The sequence below is a fragment of the Bicyclus anynana genome, chromosome 11, assembly GCF_947172395.1.
Source record: "Bicyclus anynana chromosome 11, ilBicAnyn1.1, whole genome shotgun sequence".
Lineage (NCBI taxonomy): Eukaryota > Metazoa > Arthropoda > Insecta > Lepidoptera > Nymphalidae > Bicyclus > Bicyclus anynana.
Window position 1 is genome coordinate 5,930,660 of NC_069093.1, and position 10,742 is coordinate 5,941,401.

A 10,742-nucleotide genomic window follows, 5' to 3' on the forward strand; every position below is an offset into this window, starting at 1 on the left:
TCTACTCCGATAATTGCGTAGGACAGCAAAAAAATAAAGTGATGGTAGCGATATACATATTTGCATTGCAAAAAATTCCAAACCTACAATCTATAACACACAAATTCTTAATAAAGGGGCATACTCAAAATGAAGGGGATGCCGTACATTCCCTTATAGAAAGACAGGTCAAAAAATTGCTGAAAGCTGGACCTATGTACTCTCCCGAAGCATTCATATCAGCAATAAAGTCGGCTCGAAAAAAACCAGAACCATTACATGTTAACGAAATGTGCACAGAAGATTTTGTAGACTGGAAAGACGCCTGTACACAAATGACTTTAAATTTAACCAAAAATGAAGAGGGAGATCCAGTAAAAATTACGAACATCAAACTTTTACGAGTAGAAAAGGACAAACCACGACTATTATTTTATAAAAACTCTTACGAAGAAAAAGAATATAAAAAGGCCATAATAATAAGAAAAAGGAAACCTATCGATGTAAGAGTAACAAAATCTTATGAATGTAAGCCAGGTATATCAGACAAAAAAAAATCTGACTTGATAGATCTATTGAACAAAAACTTAATACCGCGTTTTTACGCTCCCTTTTACAATGCCTTGTGATAAGTTGTTCCTACATTACGTTTTAATTTTTTCATAACTATTACTTTTTATAATTTTGGTCAGTAGTTTCATAAGTACCAATTTTTATTGTCAATTTTATTAAGTAAATTTGGTTAAATATTTTTTTAATTTGTTAAACCCTTTGATACTCATTACATTTTAAGCTTTTTTATTAGTGTGTGTACCTAATCGTAATTTAATTGCAAAATGTTTGAGACTGATTAATTAAGCAGACCTATTTGTCCTGTTTAACAGATATTATGCTATGTTTTGTTAAGATATATTTTTATAAGTTGACTGATTTAACTAAGATTTACTTTGTGCCATTCCTGTATTAATAACGCGAGTTAGATATAAGTCAATTGTTGATTTTACAGATTTTAATACTTTAAACTACCATGTTCTAGATTTTTTTTATTACAAACTTCAATAAATATTTCTTTCTATATCGGCATTTTTTGTTATAACTACTTACAATCGACCCCATAAGTAAAATATTTATCATGTATAGCGTCATAAGCCTACATAATAAGAAAAATAATTCTTGTTTATCTGCAATAATGACACAATTGATACCTGGTGTCACAAAAACCTTCGTATCACTTTAAATAATTATGAAGCTTAAAGTTTCATACTTTTACTTTATAGAATGATAATCATATCGTTATTTTTAATCTATAAAAAAAAAAAATAATAAGATTTTATTCCGTAAAAATAATTATGAACTTTAAAAATGCTCTCCTGTAAAACAGTAGTTTTTGAGAAATGTCATTGTTGTTGCAAATGAGCGATATATACTTAGACTAATAACCTATAGACCCGCAACACCTAACAATTTTTCACGCTAAACGTAAGCCACTTCTGTGACTATGTGAGCGTAAGAACTAAGCTAATTACAGTCATCGACACGCACACAAGCGTACTTATCGTATCGTAGCGATGCGTTATGGGCACACTTCGGGCCACATAAAATGGCTTACGAATCCTGCGACTACACACTACCAATAATTATAAACGCGAAAGTATGTATGGATGTTTGGATGTACGTTTGGATGTTTGTTACTCTTTCACGCCTCGGCTACTGAACCGAATTAGCTGAAATTAGGTATTGAGATATATTATAGCCTGGATTAGCACATAGGCTACTTTTTATCCATGGTTCCATGGTTTCGGGAACCATGGAACCATTGTGATTTGTGAAAAACTAAATTCCACGATTTGTGAAAAACTAAATTCCACGCGGACGAAGTCGCGGGCATCCGCTAGTGTGTTATAAATCTATGTGTTACGATTATACGTGACCTTATATGGTTTATATTCATTTGGGCTATTTTTGATGATCCACATTAATAAAATGTTTTTGTATAAAGTTTAATTTCCAAAACTTAACTACTATGAAATATTTATGCATATTATAAAACGAAGTAGATCGCGTGTCTATTTGTCTGTTTGCGATAAATTTGGAACTACTGAACGGATTTTAATGCATATTTTCACCTATAGATAATTTTGGTAATTACTAAAGATTACTTTGTTGTAATAATAATTACTAGAAATATCTGATAATTCAAGCCGCCTGGGTTTTTTCCACAGATTAATCAATAATATACAGATGGAGCGTATGGAACACGACGGTGTTGTTCCCGTCACGAATACGAAAATAAAAAACGAATACGTTCTCTCGTCAGTACAACACGAACCGTCGCATCAGTAACTTTCAATATTATTCAAGAAAAATGGCGTCTTATTTTTTGATTTAAAATATTTAAAAAACTGCTCTCAAAAACTAAACAATTAAGATGGAGTATTTTTTTATTGGTTATTATTCAATATTATATTAATTTATGTAATTGTTGTTAATCTTAAATTTTGAAGTACAAATTATGAAAAAAGTTTGTATATGCAGATTTCAAGGAGACGCCTGACTTTTGTTTTTTTTTATAGGTTGCACCGGCTTCAGCACGCAGTTTGTAAATACTCTCTTTGGTTACTCTGTGGTTTTTTCATGGAATACGCTGCACAATTTCCTTATGACAATAGGTACATGGTGGGATCAAACGCTTTTGTATAGAATTTGATAGGAACCATATACCATGCGGGTGAAGAAATTCGCAACGTGAAAAATACTTCCATTACCCATAATAAATATTATTTTCAAACAATCTTTAGTTGCGAAAAACAATTTTAAAGAAAGCTTTATGGAAAGCTTTCCCTGTAGTAGCCGTGCTCAAAGTTTCAAATTGGGTGCTTTAAAGTTTTTACTTCCAACGTACCGTTTACGAAAGATTCAATACGTACTCGTTGGGTAAGTGCTGTACAGTTCTGATTTAGTATGTATTTTGAACGACACGAAACTACGAGTAAGTGTGGTCATTTTTCCCAACTTTGCCTTTATGGCATTTCGGGCGCAATAGACAGTGATTAAAATACATGGATTTAAGATTTTTTTACTAAACTAATATTAAGAGTTTCATCGTTTGATTGTTACTTTAGTACTTTATTAAACTACTTGACCGATTTTAAAATCTTTCACCATTAGAAAGCTACATCATCAGCGAGTAATATAGGCTATTTTTTATATCCGTATTCTTACGAAAACTGTTATCTTTGGAGTGGTTTATTCGGTCTTTGTTGTTTACTAGCGGACGCCCGCGACTTCTTCCGCGTGAAAATCAATGTAAACTTTCAAGTCCTATTTCACCACTTTAGAGTTTGAATTTTAAAAGTTTTTGAATCCCATTATATTTCTACAACAATTAACAATTTTTTCAAACAGTTACTCTAAAAATTAAGGATTAACCATACAAACTTTTAACCCCTATTGCACCCCCTTCTTATTTTATTTTCACAATAAAAAGTATCCTATAATTTTTTCCGTATTATGGTCTTAAACCGTGCCAAGTTTCATTTGAATTCATCATCATTTCATTCATTAGTAGTTTCAGCGTAATGCCCGAATAACAAAAAAAAACACGGACAGACAGACAGCCAGACAAAAAATCGAAAATAAAATATTTTTAGCTTTAGTGTCGATTATATAATGCCCCCCAACAAATTTTTTTGAAATATCTTCAATGTACAAAATGTACAGAATTCGTATTATACGTATAGATTCTAGATGGCGCTAGTAGTACTCTATGCCACGGTAACGTTTGTCGTTACAAATGGTATAAGTAAAATCTTAAATTGCGAAGAAATGTATATAATCCGACTACTTTTTAACCGACTTCCAAAAAGGAGGAGGTTCTACGTATTATAAGTATAGATAGATAGCAGTTTTAAAAAATGCGTCCAAATAGGTCCATTCGTTCGGGCATCGGGGGCTGTAATGCCACAGACGGACACAGATGATAGATGAACAGCTGATTCACAAATTCACAATATGGCGAACTTGTAACAACCATTGTTCCTCGTTCTTGAACATAATTGCTGTTTTCTTTCGCACTCAATGAGCTACCTACAGTTTCTCCTATATACAAGTAACTTTTTTTTTTATTTTGTATAAGCAAGCGCTTAGCTGCAATCACGCCTGATGGTAAGCGATGATGCAGCCTATGATGGAACGCGCTTGCCTAGAAGATGCCTATTCACTCTTGACTTGAAGATACCCATGTTGTAGTAGGTAGGGAAAACGGTAACTACAGCCATACTAAGAAAATAATATATATTTTAATCCTGTCTTATTCCCCAATTCTATTAAATAACGCAAAAACTCTATTAAATAACGCAGACGAAGGAGACGCTCGTATAATTAATAATTCCTTTAGTTTTCCATTACCGAAACGTATTCCGTCTGTGTAAGAAAAGTTTGCCGTAACTACAGGAATACCGACCGCAAAGCAAATGAAGGGAAAACGGGTTCATTATTTAAACGGGTCTTCAGCGGTATGCATATAAATTCAAAGATAACATAACTTTGCGCAAATGAGGAACAATTTTCTCGGCGATTTACAGTCAGTCCACTGAAATAATAACGGATGAACTGAATACAGTTTGAGAGATTGTTATTATTTAGGGGGAGTTTAAGCGTTTCATTGTGGAAAGGGGGCCTGTGTTAGTCAGACATGCCTCATGAAAAGGCTGAAAACATCATCAGCCTATGCCAACCATCAGCCTTTTGCACACCAGCCAATTATGGAGTTTGAACCTGCAATAATGATAGCTTTGCAAGGAAAAGATAAATCATTATCAAATCCAGATAAATCATTAAAATAAGTTTGATATTTTTAACTAGCAACCCGCCCCGGTAAAAGTCACCATCATCATCATACTATCAGGCGATGGACGTCCGCTGCAGGATATAGGCCTCTTGTAGTGACTTTCAAACATCACGATCCGGAGCCGCCTGCTCAGGATGGAGAAGGAGGATTAGCCTAGCTCTCTCGTGAGACTCGTGCTCAAAAGTGAGTGTGTTGTCAATGATGATCATGAGAAATCATGTTTCCGGTTACTAGAGACCTTTAAAGATCTCCTAAAAAATAATAACAGTGACGTCATGATATCTTCTTTATACTTGGACGGTTGTAGTTCTGCATCTTTGAAACCTGCTAAGTTCCAAAGCCACCACCAAACTGCATCCTTGGATATCATACTATCTATAGAAGAAGGCTGACGAACTTTCAGCCTTCCTAAAATGAGGTAGTTCTGGCTATCGCACACTCACGGTCCATTATAATAAGTGCGTCGGTACAGCTTTAACGTGGATTGTAAACTTTGCTCTAAAATAACTGAACGGCACGAAATTATTCGCAAATACTTCGGTTTATTTCCTGTCGTCTGGAATTTCCGATTGACTAGGTAACTTTGAATGTCGGCCGTACTTAGGGTAACTTTGTTTATGTTTAAGTTCGCTGTGGTCTATTAGCACAAATCAAAGCAATCAATGTTTAACAAACTGGTAAGTGGTAATTACTGTAAACTTTTTGTTATATTCAATATTATTCCCCAGTTTCAGAGATAAGGCATTGAAATAAGTAGGTATTTGAACCACTACCACCACTTTGAAGCTACAGAAAATGAGATTCTTCATGATCATCATCATCATCATTTTTTAGCAGACTTCGAAGTGATTACAAAAATAAAAAATACTAATGTCGAACAAAGGTTATGATTCTTAACATTTGTCAGGACAACTTAATTAACAAATCAATTTGTAACCAAAATAAGATCCTAGAAAGGCAGAGAATGACCTTGAGTGAAGTCACGTACTTGTGAACGTTGTGTGTAGGGTTAAAGAATCCTTTGACTGTTAACAAACACTCCCCTTTTCCACTTAAGTCACTCTCCCCGCCTACCCCAAGTAACCCATAAAGAATTACACAACAAGAGATGTAGACGACTCGAACGCCACGAGCACACTGAAATCGTCCGTACCGCAAGTTGTTGCAATGCAACGATAACACATTGACTACATATGTTGCTTTACTTAGTTTTTCAGCAGTATTAGAACCTTTACTAGCAAATCGATCAGGAATACAAGTATTATCTGATGTTTTCCCCATTACCCGCCGCTACCTGTTTTGTTTCACCTGCCGCTCGGACGGAAAATATGCGTAATAAAGCCAACATTTCGCTTAGCTTGGAGGTGCTGTAATCGCTTATTCTACCCACACCTCTGACGGTTGCTACAAGGCATCGCAACGATACGCTTCGCTTGACAGTACGTCAGCCGGTAGCATAGTGTTTGGCTAAAGGTACTGTTACGCATGCTCTAAAATACCATGCTAAAAGTATGCTCCATACGAGCATGCTTATCATCAGTTTGCTAGCAATAAGCATGCTATTTTTAAGTATGCTCCTGAATAAGCATTCTCAAAGCAAATTTCTAATTACACATGCTAATTTGTATCTATCGCTCTCTGTTTATAGTATCGTGTTAGACAGGGAGAGATGAAGGTGAAGAGAATACAGAATAGCAATGCTGATTGACTAGCATACTCAATAAGCAAACCTGTTCAGACACGCTAAACACGCTCCCTTCCAACCGCGCAGCAAGTAGCATGATCATAAATCGCACGACTGTTGATTCTTGAGCAAACTCGAAATAAGCATGCTCATTATTAGCAATGTTGCGATACACATGCTAATAAGTAGCAACTTCTCAATAGTAGCATGCTTTTGTGCTTGAAATGAGCATGTGTAGCAGTAGCTTAATGAAAGTAAAGACTGAAAAAGCCCGCCAAATTAAAAAAAAATCATATAATTAAATTAATACAAAATGCGTTTTCATAATTTGTTTAAATTATTTTTTGTTTGTTACATTACTACATACACTATAAGTATTAAACTTACCAATACTTTTTGAGAATTTACTCAACTTTCATTAGCCAAACTCTAGTAACTAAATAGTCGATCCATACCAGGCCTGAACCAATGTATAAACATAAAATCCTAAAGCTGACCCAAGCTGGGATTTGAACCACCGGATTTTTCGTCCGAGAAGTCATCACATTAATTTGCGACCTGCTTGCTCGTTTCCCGCAATTATATTAAAAAAAACCAACCTGAAATGATGGCAACACCACCCGAAGCTAATGAGCGTATTTTGTCCCACCCGTCGCTCGGACGGGAAATGTGCGAAGTAAAATCAACACTTCATTTGGCCCGGAGGTGCCGTCGACGCTGAATTTGTACCAATTAATGTGTTTTCTTTACGCTTCCAATAAAAATAAAAACTGCCGGACACCGCCTTTTGCTAATTAAGTAACGGTACTTCGTTAAGTTCTCGTCTTCGCTTTAAATATACATTTATTAGACTAATTAAAGCTCTATAGTATGGCAAGTTTGTTGATGACACTCCAATGTTATGCGGGCGACGGGGGGAAAAACTGCGCGTGTGATCGTGCGTGCGGGGAAGTGAGGTGCACCAGTCGTAGGTTTTTCATTCATCGCTACTCGACGACCCACGCGGACCATCGGGTGTGTTACGAACGAGGTTGCCAAGCTATAGTCTGTGACTTCAAAAGCATACAATTCACAAGTTCTTCTAAGTCAATCGGTGTCTACAACATTATTGTTTCGACACTCTTTGGCCCTATGGTTTCACAGACGTAGTTCGCATACCCGTGGGTCAAAAAGGATAAAATAAAGTTTATGTTACTTGCTGAGAATGTAACTATCTATTAATTAATGACTTTTTTCAATCCGTTCTGTAGTTTTGGATCCTATTCGTAACAATTACGGGAGACAAAATAATATAACTACTACTACACGGGTAACTGTGTAGGTAATTGAAACCGCAGGGATCTGTTCGATGAGCCGATGGACGTTGGGGTCTCAAAGTGCTGGAATGGCAACCCCGCACTAGTAAGCGCATTGTAATGTTGGTCCACCTCCCACCAGGTGGACTGACGACATCAAGCGAATCGCATGGATTCGCTGAATACAGGTGGCTCAGTATCGTGATGTTTGGAAGTGCCTACAAAAGGCCTCTGTCCTGCAGTGCACGTCCATCGGCTGATATGATGATGATGATGATGAAGTATTACAAACTCAAACGGTGAAGGAAAAACATTGTTAAGATAGATACCTGTATACCTGAGAATTTTCTTTATTCTTTACGTGTGTTAAGTCTGCATAGCCTTGAGCTAGTTTGATGGACTATTAGTCTAAACTATTTTATTCTGGAGGAGACTTGTGCTCAACAGTGAGCCGTATATATGTGCTTAATGATAATGATGACTTTATAGAACGGAACACATTAATGCTAGTGACACAAATAAGCATTGAGATAATACCGAATGAGCTCTAAAAACTCCCGACTGCTATAAAATACATATTTAATTTGTACATTTCAATTTAATCTTTTCACACTGACTGACTCCACAACAGATCCAGAAGATCAGAGAACTTCTCGAGTGCACTCAAAACTGCTCCAGCACGCTCCAATATGCTCTCAGTCGTCGAGCGCACTAAGAGCACAAAAATTCGGCTATATAAAACGTTTTAAAATTTCATTCACCGCGGTACAGTGTGAGGACTCATCTCCCACGTTTTCGATGAACTTTAGTTCAGAGTTTTTCACGTGTATATTCGTATATTTCGTTTTTTTCACCTACGAATCGGCCATTTCTGTTGCAACCTATCAAGAATAGCGATCTAGTTTATCGCCTATAGATAATGTCTTGTATTTAGTTTTAGAAAAATACAATAATAAAAAACACATCACAGAGAAGTCTTGGATCGGTCTTCGCTGGACTGTCTTGTCGTATCGTCCTCTAACATAGTTTTTTATCATGTCATATTTTAAAAAAATATATCATCAACCGATCATCGTGTGCATATGCATAACAACAGTAAATAAAATACCGTTAATACAAAGTTTATAAGAGTTGAAGAAAAAAATTGACAACACATCGCTATAAAAAGCGTAGCTTGCATTACTGTGTTGTGCCTAAAAATTGAAAAAAACCGTATACGTTAGCTAGTGGTCAATAAAAGGTAACTTAAAATCCTGTACTTCAATCCAGCGTGTGAATATTCCAATTCGCACCGAGCACCGACAAACAGCTACAACTTCCAACGAAAACAAATTGAAAAAAAATAAATATAACAAGAAAAACACGGTTTGGTTGCCTACTTCGTTTTAGATTTTTGCGATGGCCACGGAAAATTCGTCAAAGCAAAAGTTGTTTGCAAAAAGAATTTTTGTGTATTATTGTAACAAACAAAACGAATTGAGTCGATAGATTTTTTATTTATTTATTTTTACAAGTTAGCCCTTGACTACAATCTCATCTGATGGTAAGTGATGATGCGGGAAAATGGAAGAGAATTAAGAAAATTCTCTGCTTGTGTAAGTCTGCCAATTCGCATTGGGCAAGTGTGGTTATTGGCTTAACCCCTCTCATTCTGAGGGAAGACTCGAGCTCAGCAGTGAGCCGAAAATGGGTTGATAATGGTGGCATGTTTCAAATATGTACAGAGCACGCTAAGCTCGCAGATATAGAAGTTAGCGCTAATAAATTAAGGTTACAGTATTATTATTATTTACTAAGGCCTTATAATTTAGTTCTCGAGCTAACTCGTATCACGCAGGCTTTACTTATTGCTACAAATATATTATCTCGTAGCAAATACAGCTAAATCTTACGTGACTAATTACTGGCGTTGTCTCGGTGATAAATTGCACAGAATATTGGGCAATTTCATAATACACGGCCTGTTGGGATTTATACTTAGTACGCTGGTATTTCTTGCTTTTACATTGGTTCCAATCAAAACTTTACTATTCAAGACATATTTATGTGATTTTTCTCGTGATGTAAGTTTACTTATGTATTGTTAAAATAATAAGATAGCAGACGCCCCGCGATTAACCTGCCCAGTTTCCGTTTCCTTGGGAATAGGATGTGATGTTGCTGATAATGTAGCTTTCCATTGGTCGAATTTTTATTAAAATTGGTTACGTAGTTTCAGAGCTTTTTCCCCCGTTTAGTTATATAGCTTGTCGAATTTTCATTAAAATCAGTTACATACTTTCAGAGCTTATTCGTAATAAATAAACATATTTATTTTATATTTAAATTAAAACAAAGAATTAAGAGTAAGTATGTATAGTAAAAAAAAAGTTGTTAGCCATTGAGGCAAGGTACCCAATACGCTGGCGCTATTAGGTACCCCTCTGGATGGCAAGGCTTAACTTTTGGGCCAAATAAGCGCCAGCTCTTGTGTCACCTGATGCATGGACCAATTTGTTTATTAATTTTAATATTTCTTTTTATAAGCCACCAATGAATGCCAACAACAACTAAAATATGTATTTGTTGTTTTGTTGGCTGAATAAAAAACTTTAGCGAAAACAAAATTATATCTTTAGAATATTAGTTTAGCTGATGTATTCATGTTTATGCATACAGTGACAAACCGATAAGTCAGACTCTTAACTTTGTGGAAAACATTCCCGGGCCAAAGACCTTTTAAAGTTTAAACTTTGACGATGTTTTTCAAAGTTGTCATTAACGTAATACACTTGTTCCTGATGGTCCTAATTACTTTCATTCATACTATACCTACCTTTGGTAGTAGACTCCTAGGAATAGTAGATTGTTAACCGAGGGTGGAAAGAATCAATTCCCGAGGTATTTAGACGCACGAACGCACAAAATATAACTGCTGTCAGCTGTGAAGAGTTGT